Source organism: Corythoichthys intestinalis, chromosome 1, assembly GCF_030265065.1.
Source record: "Corythoichthys intestinalis isolate RoL2023-P3 chromosome 1, ASM3026506v1, whole genome shotgun sequence".
Taxonomy (NCBI): domain Eukaryota; kingdom Metazoa; phylum Chordata; class Actinopteri; order Syngnathiformes; family Syngnathidae; genus Corythoichthys; species Corythoichthys intestinalis.
In genome coordinates this window covers 80,551,487-80,567,212 of record NC_080395.1, presented here as the reverse complement: position 1 = coordinate 80,567,212, position 15,726 = coordinate 80,551,487, and the positions used below count along the sequence as shown (strand labels likewise).

The 15,726-nt window shown below is 44.6% G+C and overlaps 1 long non-coding RNA gene across 1 annotated transcript; it reads right to left on the bottom strand.

Annotated features, from left to right (window-relative positions):
* Window positions 1-897: 897 nt before the first annotated feature.
* Window positions 898-6,016, bottom strand: LOC130923837 (uncharacterized). Its single transcript, XR_009064793.1, has 6 exons — window positions 5,453-6,016; window positions 2,767-3,082; window positions 1,878-1,952; window positions 1,637-1,771; window positions 1,171-1,542; window positions 898-1,076 (listed from the first exon to the last, which is right to left on the bottom strand). It is a non-coding gene; the product is annotated as an uncharacterized LOC130923837 (long non-coding RNA).
* Between the last annotated feature and the right edge of the window lie 9,710 nt (window positions 6,017-15,726).

The window sequence follows — 15,726 nt, the reverse complement described above, 5'->3', positions numbered from 1 at the left end:
TAAGTGTACGAAGGAGGTAGTGTTGATGTTAAAATAAATAAAATGATAGCCGACTCCTGAACTAGGCCAATAGCAAACTGCAATATGCAAGTGTTAATCAGATATACAAGTGTTAAGAAACTAGTATTCCATTAGAAGTAAGTTACTAGGTTTTAAATTTTCATTCACGATGTCATTCTGCCCAACAGGTAACAAGTTAACTCTGGGTGGCCTTGGCATCTTTCCATTCTGCAGGGTGGTTGAGCATCTGTTCAGAGGCTGCGGGAGGGCGGGACCAAAGTTCGACGTTGTTTCCTTCAAGTGGCGTCGTGGTCCGAAGCGCAGCATTATAGATTTCTTCATTACTGTTTTAGCTGTTGTGTTGTCTTGGCCTATTTTTTCCCCACTTTCAATTATGGGCATTTGGACTTTTCCCAATTTCTGTATGCCTTAAATGTATTTGTTATTACACTCAAATTCCAGTTTTTTTTTTCTTGTATTTAAATAAAGGAGATATAGTACACAGTAAAAGTTAAGCAGCCTGTATTGAGTCTTAAATAAGTTTAATGATAAGCAAGTGTTTTGCAGATATTGACGTGTTGAGAAATAAGGACTAGGTTTTTAATTTTCTGTGAGCACTCATTGGGAAAGTGCACAATATACAGGACTATATGCTATGCCGAGCAATATGGTTATTTGTGTGTGTAAAAAGAAGTAGCTGAGACATGAAGTACATCTCAATATGTTTTATTTTACAAGGTCATTGACCGCCTCCTTAAAATTTACAAAGTTTTCAAAAGACCTGCCAGAAAGTCCTTTGGACGTGGACGCCTTGACCATGTAGGTCTTTTTTTTTTTTTTTTTTATCAATATTTTTTGTGACCCTGTGCAGATTGGGCAAAAAGCGCACAGGCGCGTAGTATTTTACATTGCCAGTCTTCATCATCACCTTGTGGTGGTGGTGCTTGTTGTTGTGCTGCTGCTACTGCTGCTGAAGATGGTGTATTTGCTACAGCAGGTCATGTTGATAATGCTGCTAATGCTGATGCACAAGCTGACGTGAGGGGCGTAGCTGGTGCAACTTTGCCTTTAGCTTGCTACAGAACAAAAAATAAATATCACGGGTAAGCCCTGAAATGCATTAAAACACTGGCAAAGGAAATTATGTTATTTTTTTATCGACCTACTGACCTCCTCCTCCTTTGTGAGGATGTACAGTCGAAATCGCTTAACGTGACATTGATGTCCTACTCTGTCATCAGTAGCCACTGACGCACGAAGCAGAAGGCTTCCTGGACCATCTTCCATTCTTCTGCGCTTTTGGCGAGATCGTTACGGAAGAACTTGGAGAGGTCATAAAACTGCCACATCTCCTCGAACGTGAAGGACCGGAAGCTGCCATGCCCGCAGATGGCCCGGTCGATGTTCTGCTCCAAGTGGCATGACACCGGAGGGAACATATCCACGTAGCGTAGAAGCTGCTCCTTCAGCCACCACTCCCCAGTTTTGGTGTCGCACCTTCCCATCTGTCGTCGCCTCTCCTTCACGTGGCTATCGAGGAGACTTTTTAAGAGAGCATGCAGTAGTTGTTTTAAACTGATTTTTTTATTTTCTTTTGGGTAACAAAGACACACATCAATTTCTTATTTATACTCACTACTTGACATAGCAGACATCTTCCTCCATAAGCCACAGAAGGTCTTGCCTTTGTATTTCCCAAAGGTCACCGTGAGCTGGCCAAGGATCTGCTGGTCTGTTGGAGCTGCGGTGACGGCATGGCAGTTTTTCCTAGCTGTCAGGCGTAAAAAAACATCAGACAAGAAGAAATAATGTAGTTCAATTCATTTTTTAAATGAAGGAGATGTTGTTGTTTTTTTAAAAGGCATCCAGAACAATACCTTGTTTGTACATGTACTTCTCAGGCGCAGTTTAGGCAGCAAAGCATGGTGGCCGGTCATCGCTTCTGATGTACACTGAGAAACACAAAGGCAAGTGTCAACACAAAAAAGCAGGACATGACACGGAGGAAAAATTCTAGATGATAGTAATAATAAAATTGCATTTTTGTTGGTTGTGAAGACGATGCCTCCATTCCTAGCTGGCAATTAGAAAAACAAAAATGACGATGTTCAGAGATGCTAAAATGTTGAGAGGGGTGTCTTGAGTTCATCTAATTCCCAAATTCCAAATAAAAACGAACTTATTGGGGAAAGTGCAAAATTGGCCCACTTACAAAATGATGACGTCTATGTAGTACAGTATGTAGAAAGTGACCTTATCCAACATTGGGGCTTCTTCCCCTTCACATGGAAGAATCATGTTTATGGGTATGGTTCCCTTTTAAGATCTTATACTTCTGACAAACATTTCCGATGACCCTTTCAACATGGATTCTCAAATGTGCTGACAGCGGCCTTTTGTAAATGCTGGGAGTTTGACATCTGAACACTACATGCCCACACATTCTTGCATGTCAAAACCTCTGTCAGCCAAGACATTGTCCCCAGGTAACAAATATTTAAAAAACAAAAAAATCACTGTTCAGGGTTATATGTTTGTCACTTGTACGCCCTCCCCAGCCTTTTGATAAGAAACAAATGGCTCCCTTGGGTGTAATACATATTAAATACTTCATAGTGTGGTGGTGCTTGTAGCTGGAAAACATTTGGGCACGTGCTTTCAGATTTGATGAGTTTTCTGTGAAAATTTCAAAACGGTCAATAATCACAGTCTGTGTCACATCCTGATTGGTGTTGTGCGTCTCATCCTCCGTGATTAGCTGATCACCTTTTTCTCCAGCTTCATGTGTCCCCTCTTCAGTCTGTAGCTGACCACTTTCTTCTCCAGCGTCAGGTGTCCCTTCCTCATTCTGTTGGTGACTGTTTATTTCACCAGGCTCAGATGGTCCCTCCTTGGTCTGCAGCTCTTCAATGTTTGCATCCTGCTGGACCCCCATCTCTGGTGCTTGCAGTGTCTCTTTCCGTAGCTGCTCACGTTCGTCTTGCAGAGCGTGCAGTGTTTGTCGGTGTAACAGATGTGTGTCCCAGATGTAGGGGTGGTGCCCAGTCTGGGTCAGTCTCCCTCATTTCATAAGCTGGTTCACCTGCAATCACAGGTTTTATTTAGAAAGCTAGGCAAGATTGGATATTTCCATGGCATTTCACTTTCGTAAACACTTAATCAGACATGCTACCATCCCATCAGATCATCAGAATTTATAAATCAAGCCGGATGCAACGGACAGGACGTGAAAAGTGGACATGTCCGGGCAAAGAGGACGTTTGGTCATCCAAGCAAACAGTCATGGCCGATAAAAACTAGATCACGATTGTGTACGATCGGGGAAAAAAACGGACCCAAGAAGACATCATCACAACTGTTTCTCCACCAAGCATTGTGAGGAATGTTCACAGTCTATGTGCAGCGACATTAATTCACTTTACAACGCATACTCACATCATCAATGAAGGAGCCGACGTACACTGCTGGCCAAAAGTATTGGCACCCATGCAATTCTGTCAGTTAATGCTCAATTTCTCCCAGAAAATGATTGCAATTACAAATGCTTTGTTAGTACTGCTTTGTCATGTACGTGTACAATCATTTAGTTTATTTTTTTTTTGTCTGTGAATTTCAATCTGTTTGTCACTAGTAAACATACACTCCATTTGAACAAGGAGGGGGACAGCGAATACGTTCGTTCGCTTCCAGCCCTTCCAGTTCAAATGGAGTGGAGGTTTAAGTGCTGTCAATGGCAACACTTGGTCACTTTTCAGTTTTAGTCGATTTCAGCGACGCCGTTGGACAAAAGCGGTGGTGTTTTGCCTTAAGGCAGACACACACCCAAATAGTGCTGTAAAATCACGATGGTCGCCTGCAGATGGATAAAACATTTGTTTCCAGCGGCTGTGTGAAGGATTAAAAGTAACAAGGTAATGAATCCAGTTGTGGCTAAACAATAGGATAGGATCAAGGCCGGCCCAGCCTATACGCAGACTATGCAGCTGCTTAGGGCCCCTGACCACTCGGGGGCGGGGCCCCAATCTGGAAACCTCATTTTATAGGTTGTTAATAGGGCATCGTGAATAATGTGGGGCGCATTGCCGTTGATCTATGCAAACATCCATTTTCTTGTCATTACAATCTGGCAACCTGGGGAGTGACGTTAAACCTGCTTTGCGATGATTGGTGCTCAAACTTGCTTGGAAAATAGATGCACGGATATGTGGAAGAGAATTTATCCCTCTGGAGCAGAGAAAGGAAAGAAGAAAATCGTAGAAGAAAAGAAACAACAGTATAGTGCTGCAACGATTAATCGATGAACTCGAGTATTCGATTAGAAAAAACATTCGAATTAAATGTTGTTGCTTTGAGTATTTGTTTAATGAAAGTGGCATTGTAATGGTTTATTTTGAAATTGTTTGCATTTACTTTTATTGATTAGGGTGGATGCACTGCCCTCTGGTCTGCCTCTTTTTACATGGCTGAATCCAACTGCTCCCTGTTAAGACCAACGTGAGCTAAGTTTTTGTTTGAGCTAATGTTTTTTTAATGTATTCATAATTTAGTTTATAGGTATATTTAGCCGTTTTTTGTGGGAATATGTGTCTGAATCATTTGTTAAGAGCATTGTGAAAAAAACTTCAGCATTTTATAGCATTTAAGCTAGCTGACTTTTTCTATGCAAGTTAGCCAATTGTTCTTTTGTTGTACATAGATCCTCATTAAAAAAAAAAAAAAATAATTATACTCTTTGAGGCTGAGCTCAGGTATTTTAATTTTTCATGTTTCTAATCCGATTACTCGAATATTCCAACTGACTGGTCCATCAATTAATCGATTACTAAAATATTCTATAGCTGCAGCCCTACAACAGTATCGCGGTAATTGAGCATGTTGTTTATGTTGTTGTTGTTGTTGTTGTTGTTGTGCAAGACACTCCGACTTGAACGCTGTTGTCAGCTGAGCTTGTCAATATGTCGTACTGGTAATTGCCATTAGCTGCAGGGCAAAAGCCTGGAGCGAATCAAGTAAAGCGGAGCAAGCTGTCACCTGTCGGCAACGGCAAATGTACGGCTTCCGCTGATTGTAGTAAAACGAAATATTGGCATAATATGCATTTGGACTGGAGAGCGTAGATATAGTCATTTCATTTATATCGGACATTATTATCAAGTAGTATACCAATCAGAAAAAGGTTTGGCGCCATCTACTGTAAGTACTGACAATCATTTGGGGTGAGAAGTTTGAAGTATGCAGTGCAACAAAATCTGATTAATATACAAAATGTGGACGTATGGGTTGGATTGCATGTATGGGTTTCACAGTACTCTGTGACGAAATGGTGGGCCAAAAATATGGGCCCCTTGGCATTTTGCTTAGGGCCCCCAAGTGGCCTGGGCCGGCCCTGCGTGCAAGTGCATCCAATCCACGGGGGACAGACGAGATGGCAGCCCAGACTCAGCAACCTCACCTGCACCTGGCCGAGCTCACAGCCGCCCAGTTCATCGACATCTGGAAACACTTTGACGTGGATGGTCAGTGACTTTTGCTCTTTTTTTTTTCCCTTCCATCAGAAGTTCATTTCTTAAAAAGAGAAAATGTGTTAACTATTAAACATTCATTTTCTTGACTTGGAGTGAAAGATTTTGCAATTTTAATCCTATATAGGGCACTCATTTTTACACAACGTTTGGTTGCCATTGACGGCACCAGACGTCCATATCCATTTTGGCTAGGAGAGGCTAGCAGCGAATGACTACTGCCAACCCTTCCAGTCAAAATGAATTGGATGTCTAGTGTCGCCACTGACACTGAAAGATGAGCATTCACAACCATTCTTTCCAGTTTAAACGAGTTGGATGTCTACAGCTGTCAATAGCAGGCAATGAGTAAAATACTAAGAAGAACAAAAAGATCGACTTTGGAGTCTTATTGGAGATCATAACACATCCATCCATCCATCCATTATCTTCCGCTTGTTCCAGGGTCGGGTCGCGGGGGCAGCAGCTTTAACAGGGAAGCCCAGACTTCCCTCTCCCCAGCCACTTCAACCAGCTCCTCCGGCGGGATCCCAAGGCGTTCCCAGGCCAGCCGAGAGACATAGTCTCTCCAGCATGTCCTGGGTCGTCCCCGGGGCCTCCCGCCGGTGGGACATACCCGGAACACCTCTCCAGGGAGGCGTCCGGGAGGCATCCGGACCAGATGCCCGAGCCACCTCAGCTGGCTCCTCTCTACGCGGAGGAGTAGCAGCTCGACGCCGAGTCCCTCCCGGATGACCGAGCTTCTCACCCTACCTCTAAGGGAGAGCCCGGACACCCTGCGGAGGAAACTCATTTCGGCCGCTTGTATCCGGGATCTTGTTCTTTCGGTCACGACCCAAAGCTCGTGACCATAGGTGAGGGTAGGAACGTAGATCGACTGGTAAATCGAGAGCTTTGCCTTTCGGCTCAGCTCCTTCTTCACCACTACGGACCGGTGCAGAGTCCGCATTACTGCAGACGCCGCACCGATTCGCCTGTCGATCTCCCGCTCCCTCCTACCGTCACTCGTGAACAAGACCCCAAGATACTTGAACTCCTCCACTTGGGGCAGTATCTCATCCCCGACCCGGAGAGGGCACTCCACCCTTTTCCGACTGAGGACCTTGGTCTCGGATTTGGAGGTGCTGATCTTCATCCCAACTGCTTCACACTCAGCTGCGAACCGCTCCAGTGAGAGTTGGAGGTCACGGCTTGATGAAGCCAACAGCACTAAATCATCTGCAAAAAGCAGAGATTCAATGCTGAGGTCACCAAACCGGACCCCCTCAACGCTTCGGCTGCGCCTAGAAATTCTGTCCATAAAAATTATGAACAAAATCGGTGACAAAGGGCAGCCTTGGCGGAGTCCAACCCTCACTGGGAACGAATTCGACTTACTGCCGACAATGCGGACCAAACTCTGACACCGGTCGTACAGGGACCGAACAGCCCTTACCAAGGGGCTCGGTACCCCGTACTCCCGGAGCACCCCCCACAGGACTCCCCGAGGCACACGGTCGAACGCCTTCTCCAGATCCACAAAACACATGTAGACTGATCGGGCGAACTCCCATGCACCCTCGAGGACCCTGCCGAGGGTGTAGAGCTGGTCCACTGTTCCACGGCCGGGACGAAAACCACACTGCTCCTCCTGAATCCGAGATTCGGCTTCTCGGCAGACTCTCCTCTCCAGCACCCCTGAATAGACTTTACCAGGGAGGCTGAGGAGTGTGATCCCTCTATGATTGGAACACACCCTCCGGTCCCCCTTCTTAAAAAGGGGGACCACCACCCCGGTCTGCCAATCCAAAGGCACTGTCCCCGATGTCCACGCGATGTTGTAGAGACGTGTCAGCCACGACACCCCTACAACATCCAGAGCCTTCAGGAACTCCGGGCGGATCTCATCTACCCCCGGAGCCTTGCCACCGAGGAGCTTTCCAACCGCCTCAGTGACTTCAACCCCAGAGATCGAAGAGCCCACTACGGAGTCCCCAGACTCTGCTTCCTCAAAGGAAGGTGTGTCGGTGGAATTGAGGAGGGCCTCGAAGTATTCTCCCCACCGGCTCACGACGTCCCGAGTGGAGGTCAGCAGTACACCATCTTCACTATACACAGTGTTAATGGTGCACTGCTTTCCCCTCCTCAGGCGCCGGATGGTGGACCAGAATTTCCTCGAAGCCGTCCGGAAGTCGTTTTCCATGGCCTCGCCGAACTCCTCCCATGTCCGGGTTTTTGCCTCGGCGACCGCCGAAGCCGCAGTCCGCTTGGCCAGCCGGTACCTGTCAGCTGCCTCCGGAGTCCCACAGGCCAAAAAGGCCCGATAGGCCTCCTTCTTCAGCTTGACGGCATCCCTTACCGCTGGTGTCCACCAGCGGGTTCGGGGATTGCCGCCACGACAGGCACCAACCACCTTACGGCCACAGCTCTGATCAGCCGCCTCAACAATGGAGGTGCGGAACATGGCCCACTCGGACTCAATGTTCCCCACCTCCCCCGGGACAAGGGAGAAGTTCTGCTGGAGGTGGGTGTTGAAACTCTTTCTGACAGGGGATTCTGCCAGACGTTCCCAGCAGACCCTCACAATACGTTTGGGCCTGCCAGGTCTGGCCAGCATCTTCCCCCGCCATCGGAGCCAACACACCACCAGGTGGTGATCAGTTGACAGCTCCGCCCCTCTCTTCACCCGAGTGTCCAAAACATGCGGCCGCAAGTCCGATGACACGATTACGAAGTCGATCATCGAACTGCGGCCTAGGGTGTCCTGGTGCCAAGTGCACATATGGACACCCCTATGTTTGAACATGGTGTTCGTTATAGACAAACCGTGACGAGCACAGAAGTCCAATATCAGAACACCACTTGGGTTCTGATCGGGGGGGCCGTTCCTCCCAATCACGCCCCTGCAGGTCTCACTGTCATTGCCCACGTGAGCGTTGAAGTCCCCCAGTAGAATGAGGGAGTCCCCAGAGGGGGCGCTCTCTAGCACACCCTCCAAGGACTCCAAAAAGGGTGGGTATTCTGAACTGCTGTTCGGTGCATAAGCGCAAACAACAGTAAGAACCCGTCCCCCCACACGAAGGCGGAGGGAGGCTACCCTCTCGTCTACCGGGGTAAACTCCAACGTACAGGCGCCAAGCCGGGGGGCAATAAGTATGCCCACACCTGCCCTGCGCCTCTCACCATGGGCAACTCCAGAGTGGAAGAGAGTCCAACCCCTCTCGAGAGGATTGGTACCAGAACCCAAGCTGTGTGTGGAGGAGAGTCCGACTATATCTAGTCGGAACTAGTCGGAGAGGTGACATTCCATGTCCCAAGAGTTAGCTTCAGCAGCTGGGGGTCGGACCGCCAAGGCCCCCGCCTTTGGCTGCCGCCCAACTCCCTACGCACCCGACCCCTTTGGCCCCTCCCACAGGTGGTGAGCCCATGGGAAGGGGAACCCACGTTGCCTTTTCGGGCTGAGCACGGCCGGGCCCCATGGGGACAGCCCCGGCCACCAGACGCTTGCCTTCGAGCCCCACCTCCAGGCCTGGCTCCAGAGGGGGGGCCCGGTAACCCGCGTCCGGGCGAGGGAAACTGGGGTTCATTAATGTTGCTCATCATAAGGGGTCTTTTTGAGCCATACTTTGTCTGGCCTCTCACCTAGGACCTGTTTGCCATTGGTGACCCAACCAGGGGCTTAAAGCCCCAGACAACATAGCTACTAGGATCATTGAGACACGCAAACCCCTCCACCACGATAAGGTGATGACTCACGGGGGGGGGGGAGATCATAACCACAGTGTGTAAATAAATGACATTTTTGATCTATAAAATTAGTTGATTTCATGTGCTCGTTAGTAGGTCAGAATAAGGTTGGATATCGGCCAACTGTTGTAGTCGCACCTCCCGTTTTCATGGGATTACCTTCTCATGTCATTCAAACCCCCCTCTGACCTCTGTTAAACCAAACCAGTCTTATTCCGAGCCAGTATTAACTCTCACCACAACAGCTTTCTGCTTGCATATATTGTAGGTGGTAAATGCTGGAGAGGACTGCAAGACGTTCCTAATGTTGTTGTGAATTTGGTGATAAGACTTGGCTCAATTTGCTATCGTCAACGATGAGTTGAATCAAGAGCCAATGGACACGCATTGGACCCACTGGCAATTCCAATTTTGTGTTAAGACAAGATTAACACACAGAGCTGCCTCTGAATGATCGTGTTTTTGTGTCATTGACGGCGACAAATGTCCAGTCCATTTGCTAATGGTGAAGTGATAGTCAAATAGCAAAAATAGTGGCGCTTCGATGTACGAGTGACCAGACTCAAGAGTTTTTCGAGGTCTGACCTGAGGTGGTTAAAAGCAAAAGTAGTTATCCAAAACATTCCTCAAGTACAAGTAAAAAATATTCGTTGAAAAGAATACTCTAGTAAGGAGTAACTTTGTCAGTAACTGCTTACAATGTCTTATGAAAAAAAATAATAATAATAATGTTATATATTTTTTTCTCAGCACAACTTCATCTACTAGTAGATGAACTGTCATTACATTACTGTACTATAACCTATCCGGCCAAAAAGATGACACACAAACCCTCAAATTCAGACCAGAACAACACGATGAAACATCACCCAGAGCATGAGTGCCCTCTAGCGGAGAACAAACATTGTTACCGCTACTTATAACGTATAATGGAGTCAGGTGGTTATTGTTGCGACGTCTCATTGGTACAACTGAGACGGCCACTGTCGGCACCTCTGGCGAGAATAAAGTCAATATGTACAATAAAGACGAAAAATGTAATGACTCTAGTGTAGCCCAAAGTAGTGGCGTAAGAGTTGTGTTTCATCACAAATCTACTCAAGTCAAAGTAAAAAGTATCGCGTGGTAAAACCATAAGGTGGAGTTTGACTTTTCTGGCAAGAGGGGCCAAAAATGTTGATGACCCCGAAACGCAGTGTCAGCAATAAAATCAACTTACACGATATATGCTCCGATAGTAGCTTAGCCCATGCTCGTACATACAGGCACCCCAGCTGTGTGTGTGTCTGCGTGTGTGAGCGTGTGCGTTTTTCTGTCTTACCTCGTGGAGAAGTAGACGCCACATCTGTTTTGGCTATTTCCAGCCAGGAACATAATTTATAATAATACGTTGAAAATGAACTTTTTTTTTTTTTACCTTGTTTCCATTTTTGGGGGTTAACGTCTGAAGTGGAGCCAACTGAAATTCCGCTCACCATTTTGGCGATGCTCTCCGGTGTTTCATGGTCCACATCTTCAGTTCTTGGTTCTCGCTCAGTAGTTGTTGTCGCTTTTGAAAGCTTAGGTTTGAAAAAATGATGTATATCCATCTTGCCTCTTCTGACCTCAAGTGTTTTTTGGGGGGGGCTTAGCAAAGCAAATGACCGTCTCTAAGGTGCTAGTTGTCAGGGAGCGCGGGCGGGCAAGGTGGACCCAAATGCAGGGAAATGTAGGCGAGGCAGATGAATGGTGCAAAAATGATTTAATTAAAGCCAACGAAAAACAAAGTACAAACAAAGGCTGTGATAATCCAAAGAAGGCACTGAGGCAAACAAAAACTGTCACTAACAAAAGACTGCTTTTCAAAAACTCACTTGGAACACAAGGGCTTGGATAGGCGTGAATACTGCTGATGAGAACCTGACATGGACTTTGACGTTGACATAGACACTTACATTGACAATGACGCAACAAGGACTGAAAAGAAACTGGGTGCTTTTATACACACACACATGCAGACAAGGGGTAACGAGACAACGAGGAACAGCTAGGTAATACAGGAGGACTCACTATGTGCAGGCACGACAGGTGAAATCACAGAGACAAGTCACACCCCCGTCTCATCTGGCTAGATGGACCTCTTCTTGTTCCTTTACTCCAATGTATCTTTACGGACTGTAACTTCGCCTGCTAATTCCAGTCCTGGTGCTTCCTGCCTATCTGTCCTGGGAGTGGATCTCTCCTCACTGTGGTACTTCCCAAGGTTTCTCATTTTTTCCCCAAAGACTCTGGAGTTTTTGGAGTTTTTCCTTGCCGACATGGAGGGTCTACGGATGGGGGATGCCCAGGATTCGAAATGTATGTATTCATCTTTATTGCTTCATTTGCTGTTTCTGATTGTGTATCACATTGCCTCTGCAAAGCCCTTTGAGACAACCTTGTTGTGATTTAGGGCTATACGAATAAAATTGAATTGAATAGATATGTCAAGAACACTTGGAATGTTTGACAATAGAGATCTACAATGAAAAAAAGAAAAATATAATTGTCAGTTGAATCTATCAATCACGAGGTTCATGTATTGAGTCCTTCACTGAATGGATGAGCCAATTGTTTTCCACTATTAAGCAAAAAAAAATTCTTCATCTGTGGAGATTTTAATATTGATTCATTATGTATAATGTATAATGTATAGTATGTCTCTTTACCCAACAATAACTAAACCTTTGAATCGAACAGTGTATCATCTGAACCAATGCACGTAAAAGTTATTATCAGAAGATAAGGATTTATTTTGCATTGATCATTTTGCCTATTAATTAATTAGGTTCATATACATGAGAAATGTGGCCCTTTGCCCCCTTCATCCAATCTGTTTGGTCTAATTAATGTCCCGTCCCCAGCAAAAAGTGTACCTACATGCAGGTTATGCTGTTATATCGTCCCTACGAATGTTGAGACCAAACCTATGCCCTTCCAAAGTAACGCCGGTTTTTGTGGTGAAGGACAGGCGCAAGACCACAAACAGTTTTCATTTCAATCTTATAAAAAAAAAAAAAAAATTAAAAAAAAAAAAAAAAAGAGCTTAGACCAAGAAAAATACAATAGAATATTTAAAAACTAAATTTTGGCCTTAAATAAAATATTCTTTGTTTTTTTTTCACACTTTTTGTTTAGCAATCTGTAATAAATTGATTAAAGTATCAGAATTAAAAGTTTTAAAAACAACTGAATATTTCACTAAAGGTCAGAATTGAATTCTGTGGTTTTGTACACCACTCTTTACTCTCATTTATGTTGCATGAATTATAGAATTGCGACGACCAACACATTGAGGGTGTAGAGCAAATGCATGCTATTTTCTTACTTTTACGTATCGATAATATGTACCGTGTGTGCGTGTTTTGTGAAGAATGCTGATGAGATATGAAATAACCAGTAGCCAATTGAATAAGCTACCGTTTTTGGTTTATATATTTGGAAATCGGACACTAAAGGAGTCAGTGCCTCACCAACCATGAACCTCACCGCACGTCACTGATTTTGATCGTGACTTTGTGAATGCCAGTGGCCTGTACTGTACTGTACTGTACTGAAGTAATCCTGCTTACCAGCGGCTAACCGGAGTTGACGAAACCTGGTTATCTAGTTTGTGGTCAATCAGTGCTACGACGCTAGTTATGAGGTTGATTAGTCGAACCTATGTCAACCCAATCAGAGTTACTGCGCGTTCACATAAAAGGGGGCGGAGACCAGAGTCAAAAACTACTTGTGACGATGGCACGGGCACCTTACTTCACGGAGGAGGAATGCGCGATAGTAATGCGGAGTTATGAAGAATTAAAAGCCACCCTCACCGCGAAATCCAACACCGCTCCAGCGAGTAGAGCGCGACTGGTCTGTTGGCAGCGAATTACAGATCGTGTGATTTGTGAATGCGTCAATATGCCAGTTTACTTATGTACATGAAAAGAAATAAAGTCTGCTGTCAGGACAATAAAATAAGATTTGGTACGTTAAGTGTAAGAAATAATTTATCGTGCATTACCACATAAAGCAGGGTGATATATGTTTAGTCCCATTGACTGTATGAATATGTATGTCCTTTGAACATCGTCAGAGTAGAGGTTAGATTGGGCCTAAAAAAATCCAGCCCAACCCCGCCCGAGCCTGATCAATTCACTTGATTTGCAGGCCCAGAGCCTGACCCCCCCGCCGTCAATTTTATGTTATATTTGGGAGGACTCAGGAGAAGAAGGAAATGCGGGGATGAGATGCATGGTTGCGTTCTGTGTGATCACATTTGTGACAATGAATAATAAAAAAAATTAAAGCCTCTCTTTTGCAATGAATTTTCAGTTAAACAATACCGTTAGATGCATATTCAATAAACATTTATATCTTTTATATTTGTGTGTCTGTTCTATCGGTGGATTTGACATTTATTTTAATCTCTTCGAGCTGGCAGAAAAAAAAATCCGCATCTTTCTAAATGTTTAAATAGTCTACATATTTTTGTGATTATTATAAATGCATTTACACAACGAAATAACGCTGGAAAAGTTCCTTAAATATATTTCTTGTATGAGAGCAAAGCTCCACATTGGCTTACATTCAGCGAAGCCTCCTGGACGCATCCAAACCAGATGGCCGAACCCCCTCAGCTGGCTCCTCACAATGCGGAGGAGTAGCGGCTCGATCCTCCATCCCGGATGATCACTTTTTCACAATTATCCAAGAATGAACTCTTTACACTCTGCGTAGTAAAATTGGGGACGCGGCGTCCCCTTGATATGTGTTGGCCATAACGTCTGTTGTACCATAAAGACGTAATTTTTGGGCAGTACATAGACGAACAGTAGCTCTTTCATTCAATACCAGATGTCCTGACAGATCCAAATACCTGTTGCATTGTACCCAAATGAGTTTTCCGCAGAGCCAGGCGGTTTACCAAAAATTGACCGTTAACAAAATTCTTCACGATGACCGACGTAATTTTGACCATGTCGGTAAATTTGGTCATTTAATAAAACAAGTAAATATAGTCTTTTCATCCCGCTTTGACGCCGTGTTGTTCGGCTACGTTCGTTCCCCTTTAAGAAAGCAGTCAGTGTGTTTACATGTGAAGTCACGTGGTTATCAGGAAATCAAGCAAACAGCAGCCCAGTAGACTAACGCTAGCGGCTAATGCTACAAGCAAACGTGATGGAGTCGGGCTTAAGGGAGCTTAGCCAAACTTTCACCCGACATTAAGTAGACTCTTGGCGGCCTCCAGGCGGGCTTTCACCCGCTTTCTTCACGATTTCATGAGAGAGTGCTTCTATTGCTTTCTACTGGCTGCCGCTAGCGGCTAACGCTACAAATGAACGTGATGGGAGTCTGATAGCGGCTCTAACCTTGTCAAAACGGCTGAACTTAATGAGTGGATTGGGCACCGACTGCATCTAGCAATTAGTATGTCGCGTTATTTTGTATCTGTGTGTGTGTGTGTGATTTCTTTGACAGCTTTTATGATGGTAAAGCATTCACCATAAATTATAATCCAACAGTGGGGCTTATAATATCACCATTTAATGGCCACCGCTATTTTTCTGTATGTGCTTGCTTTATTCTGTGTCATTACTGCCATCATAAAATCTTAAACGCTTCATTGGCATAAGAGCAATATAGCTTTAGCGTGTGTGTCTCTGTGGTGGGGGTGCATGTGTGCGTGCATGTATTTAAAAAAATGCTCTGAAAAAAAGAAGAAGAAAAAAACACAGAAACATTGAAGTAAAAAGCAAAAAGTAATAATGTCACATCAGCCATGAACAATAAGTTGTCTGTTTGAAGTGTACTGTTCAAGTCGTATGTCATTTGTGTTACAATGACATGTTTGCACAGTCGTCGTATTGATTTGTATAATGTTGTTCAAGTCATACTAGCTGTTATAAATGTTCAAACTTGAATTCTTATTGTTTACAAGACATTTTCATATACTTAATGTTTAGACTGCATGTACAATTGTTAAACATGTTAAATTGAAAGCTGGTAAATAAAAAAGAGAAACAGTACAGAAAAGCAGTTTCTTTTCAGGTCAGTCACGTCAGCCTCTCGCCATAGTACACGCACACACACACCCACGCATCCCCCCCCACACACACACACAATTTAGTTTTTGTGTTTGTTTTTGTGTCTGTCTGTTTGTCAGTTTTTGTGTTTGTTTGTCTATCTGTCAGTTTGTATATTTGTTCGTGCCATGTGAGAGAATATTCTCAAAAGCTGGAGAGGTCATTAGCAAAAAGAGGAACCGGCTGAAACCAAATGCTGCTGAGATGATTCTGTTTTTAAATAAAAATGTGTGAATCACCCAAATCCCCATCCCAGTGTCACTAGCATTCTATACACCTACCATCAAGAGTTCCCTATTGCACAAGCATTTGCGTATTTCATTTAAAAGTAACACAACAGCTTTTTTTTGTTTGTTTGTTTTCATTATTATTATTATTATTATTATTTT